The sequence below is a fragment of the Neoarius graeffei genome, chromosome 18 (genome assembly GCF_027579695.1).
Source record: "Neoarius graeffei isolate fNeoGra1 chromosome 18, fNeoGra1.pri, whole genome shotgun sequence".
NCBI classification, from domain to species: domain Eukaryota; kingdom Metazoa; phylum Chordata; class Actinopteri; order Siluriformes; family Ariidae; genus Neoarius; species Neoarius graeffei.
Genome location: NC_083586.1, coordinates 32032043 through 32047181, shown reverse-complemented (window position 1 = coordinate 32047181; position 15139 = coordinate 32032043).

Here is a 15139-nt window from a genome sequence, read left to right as displayed (position 1 = left end):
AGATCAACAGGTTCTGAAACACTCAATCCAGCTTGTCTGGTAGCAACAACCATGCCACGATTAAAGTCCATCCATCCATTATCTGTAGCCGCTTATCCTGTCCTACAGGGTCGTAGGCAAGCTGGAGCCTATCCCAGCTGACTACGGGCGAAAGGCAGGGTACACCCTGGACAAGTCACCAGGTCATCGCAGGGCTGACACATAGACACAAACAACCATTCACACTCACACCTATGGTCAATTTAGAGTCACCAATTAACCTAACCTGCATGTCTTTGGACTGTGGGGGAAACCGGAGCACCCGGACACGGGGAGAACATGCAAACTCCGCACAGAAAGGCCCTCGCCAGCCACGGGGCTCGAACCCGGACCTTCTTGCTGTGAGGCGACAGCGCTAACCACTACACCACCATGCCGCCCACTTTGTGGTGTAAAGAAATTATTTTCTTTGGGGAATTCTGAAGAGACAAGTTGAGCATCACTCTCCATCCAGCATCCAGTCATTAAAAGAGGTCATTGTTGAAGAATGGAAAAAGATTGATGTTGCAAAATGTCGCCAACTTGTTCATAACATGCCTAGAAGACTTGGTGCTGCCATTAAAAATCATGGAGGCCATACAAAGTACTAGATGTAGTAGTTTTTGTTGTGGGGTGTACTCATTTTTGCACCACCCTCATGTGAGTAAAACTGAAAAATGCGTCTCATCTCAAGCCGCTTTATCCTGTTCTACAGGGTCGCAGGTAAGCTGAAGCCTATCCCAGCTGACTATGGGCAAGAGGCAGGGTACACTTTGGACAAGTCACCAGGTCATCATAGGGCTAACACACAGACAACCATTCACACTCAATTTAGAGTCACCAGTTCAGTTCAGTTTATTACTTTATCCCAAATGGGCAATTTGATTGCAGACAGGACCACATACAATACCACACCACCATGGACACAGCACAAATTAGCAATCCAATTGCTAGACAGGACACATACCACACCACAATATACACAGCACATTACAAACAAGATAAAAATGCTCAATAAATAAATAAATAAGATACATATAAAAAGAAGAAATAGGTACTTAATGGACAAAGCTATCTTTTTCTGATATGTGCATTCAGTAGTTGGATAGAAAAGGGGATGAAAGAGTTTTTGTACCTTTGTTTGAGAGCAATGGGAGTTTTGAGACGTAGACCAGACGGCAGAAACACATATTCAGAATACATGGGATGAGCTGGATCTTGATAGATTTGAATGGCTTTGTTAAACACCTGCTTATTAAAATATTCAGTTAAACTATCAAACTTCACCCCCACAATCTTACTGGACACATTTACAATTTTTGAAAGTGCATTTTTCTCTTTGATGGTAACATTTCCATACCAGCAGATGATGGAGAAAGTGAGTATTGATTCAATAAAAGCTTTGTAGAACAGTGTCATCAATGTTTTGTCTACCTGAAACTTGGCCAGTTTCCTGAGTGCATAGAGTCTTTGTTGCCCCCTCTTGCACAGGGAGGTGGTTTTCAGGTCAAATTTAAGACGGTTGTCTATCAAGGTGCCTAAGTACTTATAGGATGATACAGCTTCAACATCCTGGCCATTTATGACACTGGGCCTAAAAGCAGGGGGCAGTCGTCTAAAATCTATAGACATGTCCTTAGTTTTGCTGATGTTCAGATGCAAAAAAGCATCATTACACCAGGACACAAAATCATTAATAACAGGGCCATGCTCATACTCATGGGAATCTAAAAGACTGACAATGACAGAGTCATCTGCAAATTTTAGAATATGCCTGTTAACATGCTGGCTACGGCAGTCATTGGTGTACAAAATGTACAACAAGGGGGACAGGACACACCCCTGGGGTGAGGATGTAAGGCTACTGGACAGTATTTTATTTACCTTCACCCTCTGAGATCTCTGTATAAGAAAATCAAGCAGCCAACCAATCAGGTTTTGGTCAAGGCTAAAATTGTTCAGTAGTTTCTCGATCAGTAGATGGGGTTGGATGGTGTTAAATGCTGAGGAGAAGTCTACAAAGAGCAGCCTTACATGGTTTCCGCTTGTCTCCAGATGTTTGTACACAAAGTTAAGTAGAGTGATGGTAGCATCCTGCACCCCTCTCTTGGCCCTATAAGCAAACTGGTAAGGGTCCAGGAGAGGTTCCACTTTAAGTAGTAGCTCAGTTTTAATCAGCTTCTCAAGAGATTTTGCAATGAGAGATGTGAGGGCAACCGGCCTAAAATCATTTAAGGTTTGGGGACGGCTGACCTTGGCTACAGGCACCACTACAGATTGTTTCCATAGGGATGGCACCCTCTGCAGGGAGAGTGATAAATTAAATAAATAGTAAAAAAATGGGACCCAACTGTTCAGCACACACTTTCAGTGTGCGCCCACTAATGTTATCTGGGCCAGGGCTTTTCTTTGGATTGCAGTATTTGAAACACCTAACCACGCTCTGCTCATTAAATCTGGGGGTGAATGGAGGGGATACCAGAAGACTTTCCTTGAGTTCAGAATGTCTGTTGCTGAAGTCATGTGTGTCAAATCTGACATCGAACCTGTTTAGATCCTCTGCCAGAACCTGATCAGGTATGCTGTTAAATTCTAGCCTCCTTTCTCCCCTTTCCTTAAGCCCTACAATGGTCTTCATGCTATCCCAGGCTGAACCCAGGTTGTTAACTTTGAGTTGTGTTTCTAATTTATCTTTATACTTTAATTTGCCCATCCTAATTTCTCGTTTTATGTCCTTCTGGAGTTTATGCAGTGCCAGCAGATTTCCCTCCTTAAAAGCTCTACTTTTTTCACGTAAAAGACCTTTAAGAGATTTAGTAACCCATGGTTTACTGTTGGGGTAAACTTTTATAGCCTTATTTGGAATGACAGTATCCTTACAATAGGACACCCAACTGCTAATGACATCTGTTAGTTCATCAATATCAGAGCATGAGTTCTTAAACATGTCAAAGTCTGTGCACTCCAGGCATCCCTGGAGAGCAAGACAGTGATCCTCTGACCAGTCCTCAATATAAACAGTCTGTGGCTTGAGTCTCTGAAGGGCAGTTTGATATGAGGGGATAAGGTGAACACAGTTGTGGTCAGATGAACCTAAAGGTGGCAGGGGGATGGATTTAAATGCATTTTTTACTGAACAATAACATAAGTCCAATGTTTTGTTATGTCTAGTAGGGCATGCAACATACTGATGGAAGTCTCTAAGTATTTTGGACAAAGAGCAATTGTTCATGTCCCCAAGAATAATGATAGGTGCATCAGGGGATCGCATTTGGAGTGAGTGGGTAACTTGGGAGATAATTTCACAGGCATTGTTACTGTTCGCTTTAGGGTGAATATACACCAGGGTAACGAACAGCTGAGAGAACTCACGTGGGAGATAGACGGGGCGCAATGCCACCGCAAGCAGTTCGACATCAGCTGTGCAAATTCTCTCTCTGACAATGATCGATCTGCACCAGCGTTCGTTTACGTAAAGACACACACCCCCACCAGTGCGCTTGCCAGTAGACGTTTCATCTCTGTCCAGCCGAACCGGTGTACCGAAGCCGCATAGTTTCAGATCACCATCCATATCCTGATCAGACAGCCATGTCTCCATAAGCGCCAGGATGCAAGAGTCTCTGAACTCGTGGGAATACCGAACCTGTGCCTGTAGTTCTTCAGATTTGTTCCGAAGTGACTGCACATTTGAGAGGATGATTGTTGGCAGAGGGATGCGTGAGAGTGACTGTTTTTTCACCCTAAGACGAACACCTCCTCTGCACCTTCGCTTCCTGGTCCTGGTACTCCCAGCGGAACCCGATCCACGGTGTTGTTTTCCAGCTGGTTGTATGCTTGATAAATCCCAGATAGATGGCGAATTTGGTGGCAAGTTTGTAACATGACTCCAGCTTAGGAGAAACTCCCTGGAGTACTGGATCCTTGTTGCCGAGATTGGAGATGAGTCGCCAAGGCTCCAAACCAACCAAAACGCCATCCACAACAATAGCAGTGACCAAAGTTCCATTTTAGTTTACCGAACGACTTGATGTCAACAAAGTCAAAACTCACAGACGCGTGCTTGTCCGGAGTAATTGTTACTGGTTTAAAACACCAAAAACAAACATCAACAACGCACAGACATGACCTGCTGCCGGTCGCTGCATGAGCATACGCCATCGACATTTCCAGTTAACCTAACCTGCATGTCTTTGGGGGAAACCCACACAGACAACATGCAAACTCCACACAGAAAGGCCCTCGTCGGCCACGGGGCTCGAACCCGGACCTTCTTGCTGTGAGGCAACAGCGCTAACCGCTACACCACCATGCCATCCTGAAAAATGTGTAATCTAAGTTATATTATTAACCTTACTTTTTCCTGTTATAAGTTAAACAGATGTTCTATTAAACTTTGTCTTGTCAACATTTTGGAAATTGTTTGTGTTCATTGAGATCTCATCTCATCTCATTATCTCTAGCCGCTTTATCCTGTTCTACAGGGTCGCAGGCAAGCTGGAGCCTATCCCAGCTGACTACGGGTGAAAGGCAGGGTACACCCTGGACAAATCGCCAGGTCATCACAGGGCTGACACATAGACATAGACATTCACACTCACGGTCAATTTAGAGTCACCAGTTAACCTAACCTGCATGTCTTTGGACTGTGGGGGAAACCGGAGCACCCGGAGGAAACCCACGCGGACAACATGCAAACTCCACACAGAAAGGCCCTCGCCGGCCCCGGGGCTCGAACCCAGGACCTTCTTGCTGTGAGGCGACAGCGCTAACCACTACACCACCGTGCCGCCCCTGTTCATTGAGATATTGTTTAAAATGTTACTTTTCAAAGGGGGTGCACTCATTTACGCTGAGCACTGTATCTCATGGATTTGAGTTAGGTTAACTTCTTATGACTCAAAATGTCAATGGGTTATGATCCACAAACCATTGACATTTTGAAATAAATGTAGTCTCTGGGTCTGGGATGAGGTAAATGTGCAATAAAGTAGTGTTGTAATATTCAGAGAAACTCTAGGTGCTGATTATTAGGCTGTAAATACCCTGGCAATTCCGTCTTGCACTCTATTGTATCAAGTCCCAATGTGGGAGGTTGTGGGCGCATCAGTGTATTGTGTCGATTCCCCATGGCAACGAGCTCAGCTCAGCTCAGCAGGATTCCTGAGCACTTCAGCAGAGCTCGCAGGGAGAAAACACGGACTTTTATAATAAATTGATCTGATTTTTCTTCAATTTCAGGGTCAGTTTTAACATCATGACCGGCGGCTTGCTCGCCGTGGTGTCGGGGGCAGAACGCAACAGGTTTCCAACCCTCTCCCAGCTGAGCGAGAACGGTAATGTCCTCTCAGCAGTGAACTAAAAGGCTGAATGAAGATAACAGTAGAGACAGCTAGACTCTGGTTTGTTTTGTTTGTACTCTGTATAGTCTGTTATTATTCAAGCAAAAATTCAGCAGCTGAAAATCTCCTGGAGGCAAATTAACATCAAAATAAACTTGATTGGCATTTCCTGAAAGAATACTCGTGCTTGCAAAGAAAAAAATAGATGAAGGAGTGAAAAAGATGAGTTTAGATACAAATAAAAATAAACTGCAGTAAAGTTTCTGGTCTGTTAGGAATTTCGAGATTGTCTTTTCTGTTTCTCAAGAAATAAGCACACAAAGGGTAAAATGTGTGTTTCCTTACTCTGAAATAGACACAGAATCAAGTACAACTGAAAATAATTTTACATTTTGTCTCATTGAAGCTAAAATCTCAGAAACTCAGGTCACCAGACTGGTGCTTTATTGTAAAGGACTCAGTAAGGGACCGTCTAAAAAGTGCATGACATGGACCAAGATTACAGATGGCTACAGGAAGCCATGGCCTAAGGCAGCTGGGCCATAGAAGGTTCACGCTGCACGCTGCATGCTGCACGCGTGTAAAGAAAAGTGGACAAACGTAGCATGACTTGCTCTGGGCCATAGAACGGCGTTCACGTTGCACGCTGCACACTTCACGCGTGAAGCGAGAAATGAACATGCACACTTTTTTCTAGGCGTGAAGATGGAAATTCCAGTCAATGCATGCGGTCACCGCCGCGCCAGCCAATCAGAACGGGTCTAGGGAGATAACGCTATGCTTTCAGGGGAAAACTTCAGAAAAAATATAATTGAATGGTATAATTGAAAAATAGTTCTTCATCGGGATTGTCAAGCAGATTATAGAATGTTCGGTGAAATTCACCACGGGTTTCTCTCAGAAGGAAGTGTTCTCGGCTCCAAATTCTGTTCCTTTTTCTCTTCCTCTGTCTCAGTAAAAGCAGAATGAGGCAATCGTCGTCATCCGAAGAGTCCATATTGTTGGTTACTCGGTCAAAGTAGAACAGGCGCAACACGTGAACATCCAAGCATGAAGTTTAATGGCCCAGGGTCCGGTTCTTCACGTGAACGTGTAGCGTGTAGCGTGCAGCATGCAGCGTGCAGCGTGAACCTTCTATGGCCCAGCTGCCTAATGGTTAGAGAAACAGCTTTAGGACCAAAAGGTTGCTTGTTCCATAGATTTACATAGAAGACTAGATGCCTCAGGGGCGGCACAGTGGTGTAGTGGTTAGCACTGTCGCCTCACAGCAAGAAGGTCCGGGTTCGAGCCCCGTGGCCAGCGAGGGCCTTTCTGTGCGGAGTTTGCATGTTCTCCCCGTGTCCGCGTGGGTTTCCTCCGGGTGCTCCGGTTTCCCCCACAGTCCAAAGACATGCAGGTTAGGTTAACTGGTGACTCTAAATTGACCGTAGGTGTGAATGTGAGTGTGAATGGTTGTCTGTGTCTATGTGTCAGCCCTGTGATGACCTGGCGACTTGTCCAGGGTGTACCCTGCCTTTCGCCCGTAGTCAGCTGGGATAGGCTCCAGCTTGCCTGCGACCCTGTAGAAGGATAAAGCGGCTAGAGATAATGAGATGAGATGAGACTAGATGCCTCGTCCCTGTTGCCCGTCAACGAAGTCGAACGTCCGCACATAGCGGCCATCTTACCTCAGACAGCTGGCTTACCCATTACATTGTGTTGGTAGCGATATGTACTTTTCAGATGACCGTAACTTCCTCAAATTTCAATCGATATTCAAACGGTTTGGTTTGTTATATAAAAAAAACAAACGGAAGTATGTATTTATGATATTAATGATGAATAATCATTTTATGTTTTAAAAAAATACGCATAGCTTGGCGAAAATATTTCAGTATACTACAGACTGTAAGACAGGATGCATGCTGAAATTCCTATGCTGTGAGAAGCCTAACACTGCATACTTATGGATAACTGCGGCCTTAGGACAAATAACCATACAATTTATTTCCAATTTTTAGTGAAAATATTTTTACATGTGATAGGGCCGTGGGGGAAGCTAAAGTTAAATAAACAGCTTACTCACTTCTGAAACTTCAGAAATAATTCATCCACCTCAAAAACCTAATGCACTCACATCATAGCATAATAACAAATGTAAACTCACATCATAGCATAATAACAAATGTAAACTCACATCATAGCATAATAACAAATGTAAACTCACATCATAGCATAATAACAAATGCACTGCCCGAGTAATAGTATAAAACAGTGACAGCGACTCATGGTAGTTTGTGACAAAAAAAGCATTTAATTAATCACATGTGGTTATACTTCCAAGGATAAAAAGATATCTTTACATTTACCAAAAGAACATTCAAAGCTGATTATCATGTCAAAGATTGACATTTCATTTGACTAGGCTCCAATGTGCAGTTAAAATAAAACTAAACATACTGATATAAACATCTACAATTAAAACACACACAGACACACACATCATCTTGTCATCAAAGTCAGTACTTTGATTTCCTGTAAATCATAATGTGAGTGCTGGGCTGGGCTGGGCTGGGCTGTGTTTGCGTAAGTCTTCATACCCCTTGTCTGTGGTAAGATGGCCGCCCTGTGCGGACGTTCTGGAATACGCGGTGAGGAATCTAGTCTTCTATGTAAATCTATGGCTTGTTCGATTCCCTGGACTAGCAGGATTGGCTTAAGTGCCCTTACTGCTCCGGCATACCATGTGTCTGATTAGCCAAAGAAAAACTGATGATTTGATTATCAGTTCAGGCATTGAATCCAACCAACTGAACTGTGTATGCTTTGTTAATGATAGACATATGTAAATGACTGGTGCCACATAAAACCCAGGGTTAGTTTTAGCAAATGCTGAAAGAAGTGTTTTATATTGCTGTTTTTTTTCTGCAAACAAATACAAATGGCGGCACGGTGGTGTAGTGGTTAGCGCTGTCGCCTCACAGCAAGAAGGTCCGGGTTCGAGCCCCGTGGCCGGCGAGGGCCTTTCTGTGTGGAGTTTGCATGTTCTCCCCGTGTCCGTGTGTGTTTCCTCCGGGTGCTCCGGTTTCCCCCACAGTCCAAAGACATGCAGGTTAGGTTAACTGGTGACTCTACATTGACCGTAGGTGTGAATGTGAGTGTGAATGGTTGTCTGTGTCAGCCCTGTGATGACCTGGCGACTTGTCCAGGGTGTACCCCACCTTTCGCCCGTAGTCAGCTGGGATAGGCTCCAGCGACCCTGTTGTAGGTATCATGCCGCCATCTTGTGTCAGAACTACAATTCCCAGGCAACTTCCGTGTGACCTACGTCACGCGTGGGCGGGATCACCTACGTCAGTCTGCCATGCACGCATAAATCCAAGCGGAAGTTCCACCATCTTGCTCTCTCACGTCTGCCTTCCGATGGATCTGGATGTATAAAGAGGCGCGCTCTCCACCCAAAAAGACGTCTTCTTTCTTGCAAGATCCATCACTCAGCGCGATCTTCTTACCCTTGGCAAAGGTAAACTCTAGAATCGCGCGATCTTTAAACTCAACCTGAGTTACAACTTGCATTAGAAGTGACGTCACGACTGCAGCCCAGGCAGTCAGAAGTTAAGAAGCGATTGAATCCTTTTTAACTCAAAAGCGCTGTGCATCTGATTCTGATCAGAGACTTTTCCTCACGAACGCTGAGGTTCGGACCAAGAATCCTCTGCTTTCCACGGGAACCACCCAAGTGCTCCGCTGGACCCGAAAGTTTTCTACGCCTCCATCACGAGCGGCTCACGTGCTCCCACGGCGAGGCCCGAAACTACACCGGCGAATAGTTCTTCATATCTTGCTAAAGGCAGGATTAAGTAAGATTTTGGCATTTGGGCATAATTAGGATAGTCTTAGGAATTTGCTTTTATTTGGAATAGTGTGAATTTAAACCCAGGTTTATCTGTTACACTGTTAGACACGCAGCGTGTTGATTTATTTTGGTTCTCTGTTCTCTCAATTGTTTAATAGATAGGCTGCGCATGCTTCTCTCTTTTATTCTTTACTACTAACATATAGTTCTCTTATTATACATCTTGATCTCAAGATTTCAGTGGATTCAGTATGGTTATGAGCTAGTGGGTTAGCTACAGCTTCCCTTTTGTCTGCTTAGCAACACAAAGCTAATCAAGGCCTACCATGTGCTCAGCAGGCCATCAGGCCTGATAAACCACACCTCAGCTAGAAATCCACACGCTAGCTTTTAGTTAGCTACGGCTAATACCCTTGTCTTTAGCAACACGTGCTCAGTAGGCCTCACCAGGCTTAACAAACACACTTTTTAGCTAGGCCATAGGGCCTTTAGCAAACTCACACTAGCAACACAAGGCTAAACACAGAGCTAATCCTTTGTTCTGTTTAGATAACATTCTTTTGTTTAGCTACCAACAAGCTAGGCCTCCACCACGTGTAGTTAGCTACACGAGGCTAAATACATGGTCAAGTCCTTCTCTCACACACACACACCTCACTGCTTGTATATATTGATTTATTATTTTACCTTTTTATCTTTGTATAATAAATTTATTTATTAAACAAACTGTTTATTTGTGTGAACAACAATATCTGAAATCCCCAATCTTCTCGAAGAATTCAAAAGGGTGCAAATGTTATATGGTAAGTGATCTTAATAATTTGGAAATGTACCATAATTTAGCTGTTTGGTAACTTATTATTAAGCACCAGGATTAATGGTATGATTCACTAAATGATTCATTGAACGATTCACCAAATGATTCACTAAACGATTCATTGAACGATTCACTAAATGATTCACTGAATGAGACTGATTCTATGGTATGATTCAATTCAAACGAGTCAAATTAAACGATTCAATGGGATTGATTCATTTTAATTATTAACCTTCAAAATTTAATGAGACTGATTTAACGAGATTGATCACTTAATATCAATAATTAACTGATTGCACCCACACTGTAGAACAGGATAAAGCGGCTAGAGGAGAGGAGATGAGATGAGTTACACATGTAAAACCAAATGCACTATGATACTGTCAATTATTCCAACTAACTATAACAAATAGTTGTTTAAAAAAAAAACCCCTCAGTTGTGATTTAGGGTGGCACAGTGGTGTAGTGGTTAGCACTGTCGCCTCACAGCAAGAAGGTTCTTGGTTTGAGCCCAGAGGCCGGCGAGGGCCTTTCTGTGTGGAGTTTGCATGTTCTCCCCGTGACTGCATGGGTTTCCTCTGGGTGCTCCAGTTTCCCCCACAGTCCAAAGACATGTAGGTTAGGTTAATTGGTGGCTCTGAATTGACAGTGAGTGTGAATGGTTGTCTGTGTCTATGTGTCAGCCCTGCGATAACCTAGCGACTTGTCCAGGGTGTACCCCGCCTCTCGCCCATAGTCAGCTGGGATAGGCTCCAGCTTGCCTGTAACACTGTAGAACAGGATAAGTGACTACAGATAGTGGATGGATGGAGCTGTGATTTATTTTTTAAAGAAAAATAAGCTTAAAGTTTTTTTTTTATTGTAGGAGATACGCAAGTAAAGCAAATACACTATACATCAGAGTGGCTAATCATCCTTTCTTGCAGCTGAATAGCAAAGGATGCAGCTCAACATGGCCGAGTCAAACGCATACAAAAGGGTGGCAGCTGCCATATTACTTTTGTCTGACTACCGAACATACCTCAGATATACACACCTATGGGCATTTTTAGAGTAGCCACCTAACCTAACTGCATGTCTTTGGGGGAAACCAGAACACCCAGAGGAAACCCATGCAGACATAGGGATGTAAACTCCACATAGAAAGACCCCCGTCAACCACTGGGCTTGAACCCAGAACCTTTTTGCTGTGAGGCAACAGTGCTAACCACTGCATCACCATGCCACCCCAAATAGACAGATATGATTTTATCTATTGCTACTACTAAATACATTTTAAAAACTCAGTTGTGACTTTATTTTAATTTTTATTATGAAAAATAATCAAAATTCTCTAGCTTTTGACTGTGGGAGTTACGTATATAAAACCAAGTGCACTGTGATACTGTGTATTTGTCAGATCTACAGGTGACAGAAAGATGTAAATGCAGAACAGAGTTTATTAAGGTACACAGGCAGACAGATCCAAAACGTGAATCTTTACATTACACGACATTTAGCAGATGCTCTTATCCAGAGCGAAGTACAACACGAATCAAAATCAGGCAATAGTCAGGCGAGGCACAAACAAGATATCAGAGGCAAGAGGCAAAGTCCAAAAAACACAAAACAACGTTAAAACCAGAATATCACTATGAACCATGGAGGCTTGGTAATGTCAGGCAATGATCACACTGAGCATTACTTCACAAAGTAACTGTGAAAACTAAAGTCCTTAAAGGAACAGTCCACCGTATTTCCATAATGAAATATGCTCTTATCTGAATTGAGACGAGCTGCTCCGTACCTATCCAAGCTTTGCGCGACCTCCCAGTCAGTCAGACGCAGTCAGACGCGCTGTCACTCCTGTTAGCAATGTAGCTAGGCTCAGTATGGCCAATGGTATTTTTTGGGGCTGTAGTTAGATGCGACCAAACTCTTCCGCGTTTTTCCTGTTTACATAGGTTTATATGACCAGTGATATGAAACAAGTTCAGTTACACAAATTGAAACGTGGCGATTTTCTATGCTATGGAAAGTCCGCACTATAATGACAGGCGTACTAACACCTTCTGCGTGCTTCGGCAGCGCATTGATACGGAGCTCAGATATCAATGCGCTGCCGAAGCGCGCAGAAGGTGTTAGTACGCCTGTCATTATAGTGCGGACTTTCCATAGCATAGAAAATCGCCACGTTTCAATTTGTGTAACTGAACTTGTTTCATATCACTGGTCATATAAACCTATGTAAACAGGAAAAACGCGGAAGAGTTTGGTCGCATCTAACTACAGCCCCAAAAAATACCGTTGGCCATACTGAGCCTAGCTACATTGCTAACAGGAGTGACAGCGCGTCTGACTGCGTCTGACTGACTGGGAGGTCGCGCAAAGCTCAGATAGGTACGGAGCAGCTCGTCTCAATTCAGATAAGAGCATATTTCATTATGGAAATACGGTGGACTGTTCCTTTAAGTACTGTGGCTGTGTGAGGTGAGGAGATAAATGTGTGAGTGATTAATAATCAGGGGACTGTGAGCGGTGAAGTGCAGGATGGGTACTGTAGTCCATGGTAGGCAGTTGTAGGCAGAGGTGAACTGTGGGAAACAGAGTCTTGAGTGCTCCCAGGTGCAGGTGTGACAGGCAAGGAGTTCACTCTGGGAGCAATAATCTTCTTTGGAGGCCCCTGGTGGCGAGGGCCTGGTTTGTCTGGGTGCCTGGCATGAAATTCCTGATGGAGCAGGGGGTCCAGGATGTCCTGCATTGGGACCCAGCACTGCTCTTCAGGGCCATAACCCTCCCACTCCACCAGGTACTCCAGCCTGCCATCTCTCCTGTGGGAGTCCAGAAAGTTCTTGAAAATGTAGACAGGCTGGCTGTTGATGTCAATGGGAGTGGGAAGTGTTGTGGAGGCGACTTTGGTTACTAGGGGACCTGGGATGGCAGGCTTGAGGCAGGAGACATGAAACATGGGTGCAAGTCTACTCTTCTTGGCCAGTTCTAGCTTAAATGAGACATCATTGACACGTTGCAATATTTTGAATGGGATGATGTATTTGGCACTTAGCTTTCTACCACCAGGCAGATTCTTGATGTATCTGGCAAACGGCCACACCCAATCACCGGTGTTATACTGGGGTGTTTCTCCTCTGTGATAGTAAGCATAGTGCGCCACCAATTCCAAACGCTGGTGGACACTCTCCCACAACTGCTCACTGCATTTGAACCACTTGTCTGCTGCGGCTATGTCAGTGAGGGAATCATTCCATGGGAAGAGGGGAAGCTGGTAGCCTAGTACACACTGGAAGGGTGTAAGATGGGTCACAGAGTATCACAGGGAGTTTTAGGCATATTTGGCCCATGGCAAGAACTGCGTCCAGTCCCTCTGGTTCTACACACAGAACACCCTAAGGAAACATCCAATCGCTTGGTTGACCCTTTCCACTTGGCCATTTGACTGTGGGTGATAGCCTGAAGTCAAGCTCACTGAAGCTCCCAGTTTGTTCATAAACCTTGATCACAGACAAGATGTGAACTATGAACCATGATCATTAATGATATCCTCTGGAATACCAAAATAATGAAACACAAGGATGAAGAGGAGTTTGGCTGTTTCAAAGGCTGTGGGGAGAGCTGGGAGAGGGACTTTGAAAATTCATCTATGATGACCATGATTATGGTATTACTTTGGGATTTGGGAAGATCTGTCATGAAGTCTGTGGCAATATTTCAGATTTCAGATTTATTTTATTTCACACACACCATTATTTAACTTTCAATTGCATGTAATGAAAAAAATTTAACAGCATGGAGAAAAGGGTCCCCAAATGAAGCTAAGAATAAGCTTATAAGCTGGGGCCCATGGTACAGTAAGTAATAGGTATTACAGCAAAGAAAAATAGTCAGGCATACAATATGCAAAACAGTTATGACAACCTGCATTTACTCATCACCATACGACATATCTAGGTCCATAAGACATTTGGCACAATTATGAAATACAAAACCATCCACATACACCCACAACCACACCCACGCACACCCACAACATACACACACAGGTACACAGATACACATTCACATGCACACACACAGACACTCAACCCAGCTAACCATGGAAGAGGAAATTTTAGCTATAGGTTTGTAATAGATGACTAAGAAGATGTTTTTTGAAGTTGGAGATAGATGGCATCACCTTCAAAGCTTCATCAATTTTGTTCCAAATCTGTGGCCCCCTACAAGCAACACTCATACTGGTGCGTACACACCTGCGATATTTGCCTAGAATGAGTGTTTTGTGTCGCGTGTGATGGAAATGCTGGGGGCTAGAGATGGGGATGAGACTGCATAATTTGAGGTTTCTTTTGTTAACAACTTGAAACATGAGACAAGCATTATGACATTTGTTTAGTTCAGTTAGTCCTAATAACTTAAAGTGGCGGAAGAGAGGGAGAGATGGAGAGTTTAACTCAGACCAAGACAGGGCCCTAATGACTTTCTTTTGTAAGGATTGAAGTTTTTTGAGATGGCTAGAGAAGGTGTTGCCCCATATAACATTGCAGTAGTTGAGATGAGGTTCAAATAAAGTTTTATATAAAGTAAAAAGAGCCGACTGAGAAAGATGTCTGACTCTGTAAAATAAACCAACATATTTAGATAATTTGGATACAAGGTGATCAATATGACATTTAAAGTTGAGTGAGTCATCTATGAGGACCCCCAGAAATTTTGTGGCATCCACTCTTTTTATTACTTCCCCACTTATGGCAATTTGACAGTGCTCTACAGTTTTAAACTGTTTATTTAAGGTAAATAACATAAAATTGGTTTTACTGATATTTAGGGAGAGTTTGTTGCATTTGAACCATGCGTCTACTTTAATTAGTTCAGAGTTAACAGAATCTTGTAATATTTCTAGGTTTTTGTGTGATGCAAATAAATTAGTGTCATCAGCAAATATGATTTTATGAAAGATTGTGGAGGAATTAACAAAATCGTTTATATAAAGAATAAATAAGAGTGGCCCCAAAATAGACCCCTGGGGGACCCCACAGGTTATAGGCTTGCAAGAAGAGTTATGGTCATTTACATACACATATTGTTCTCTGTTGTACAGATAGCTCCTGAACCAGTCAAGTGCGACACCTCGGA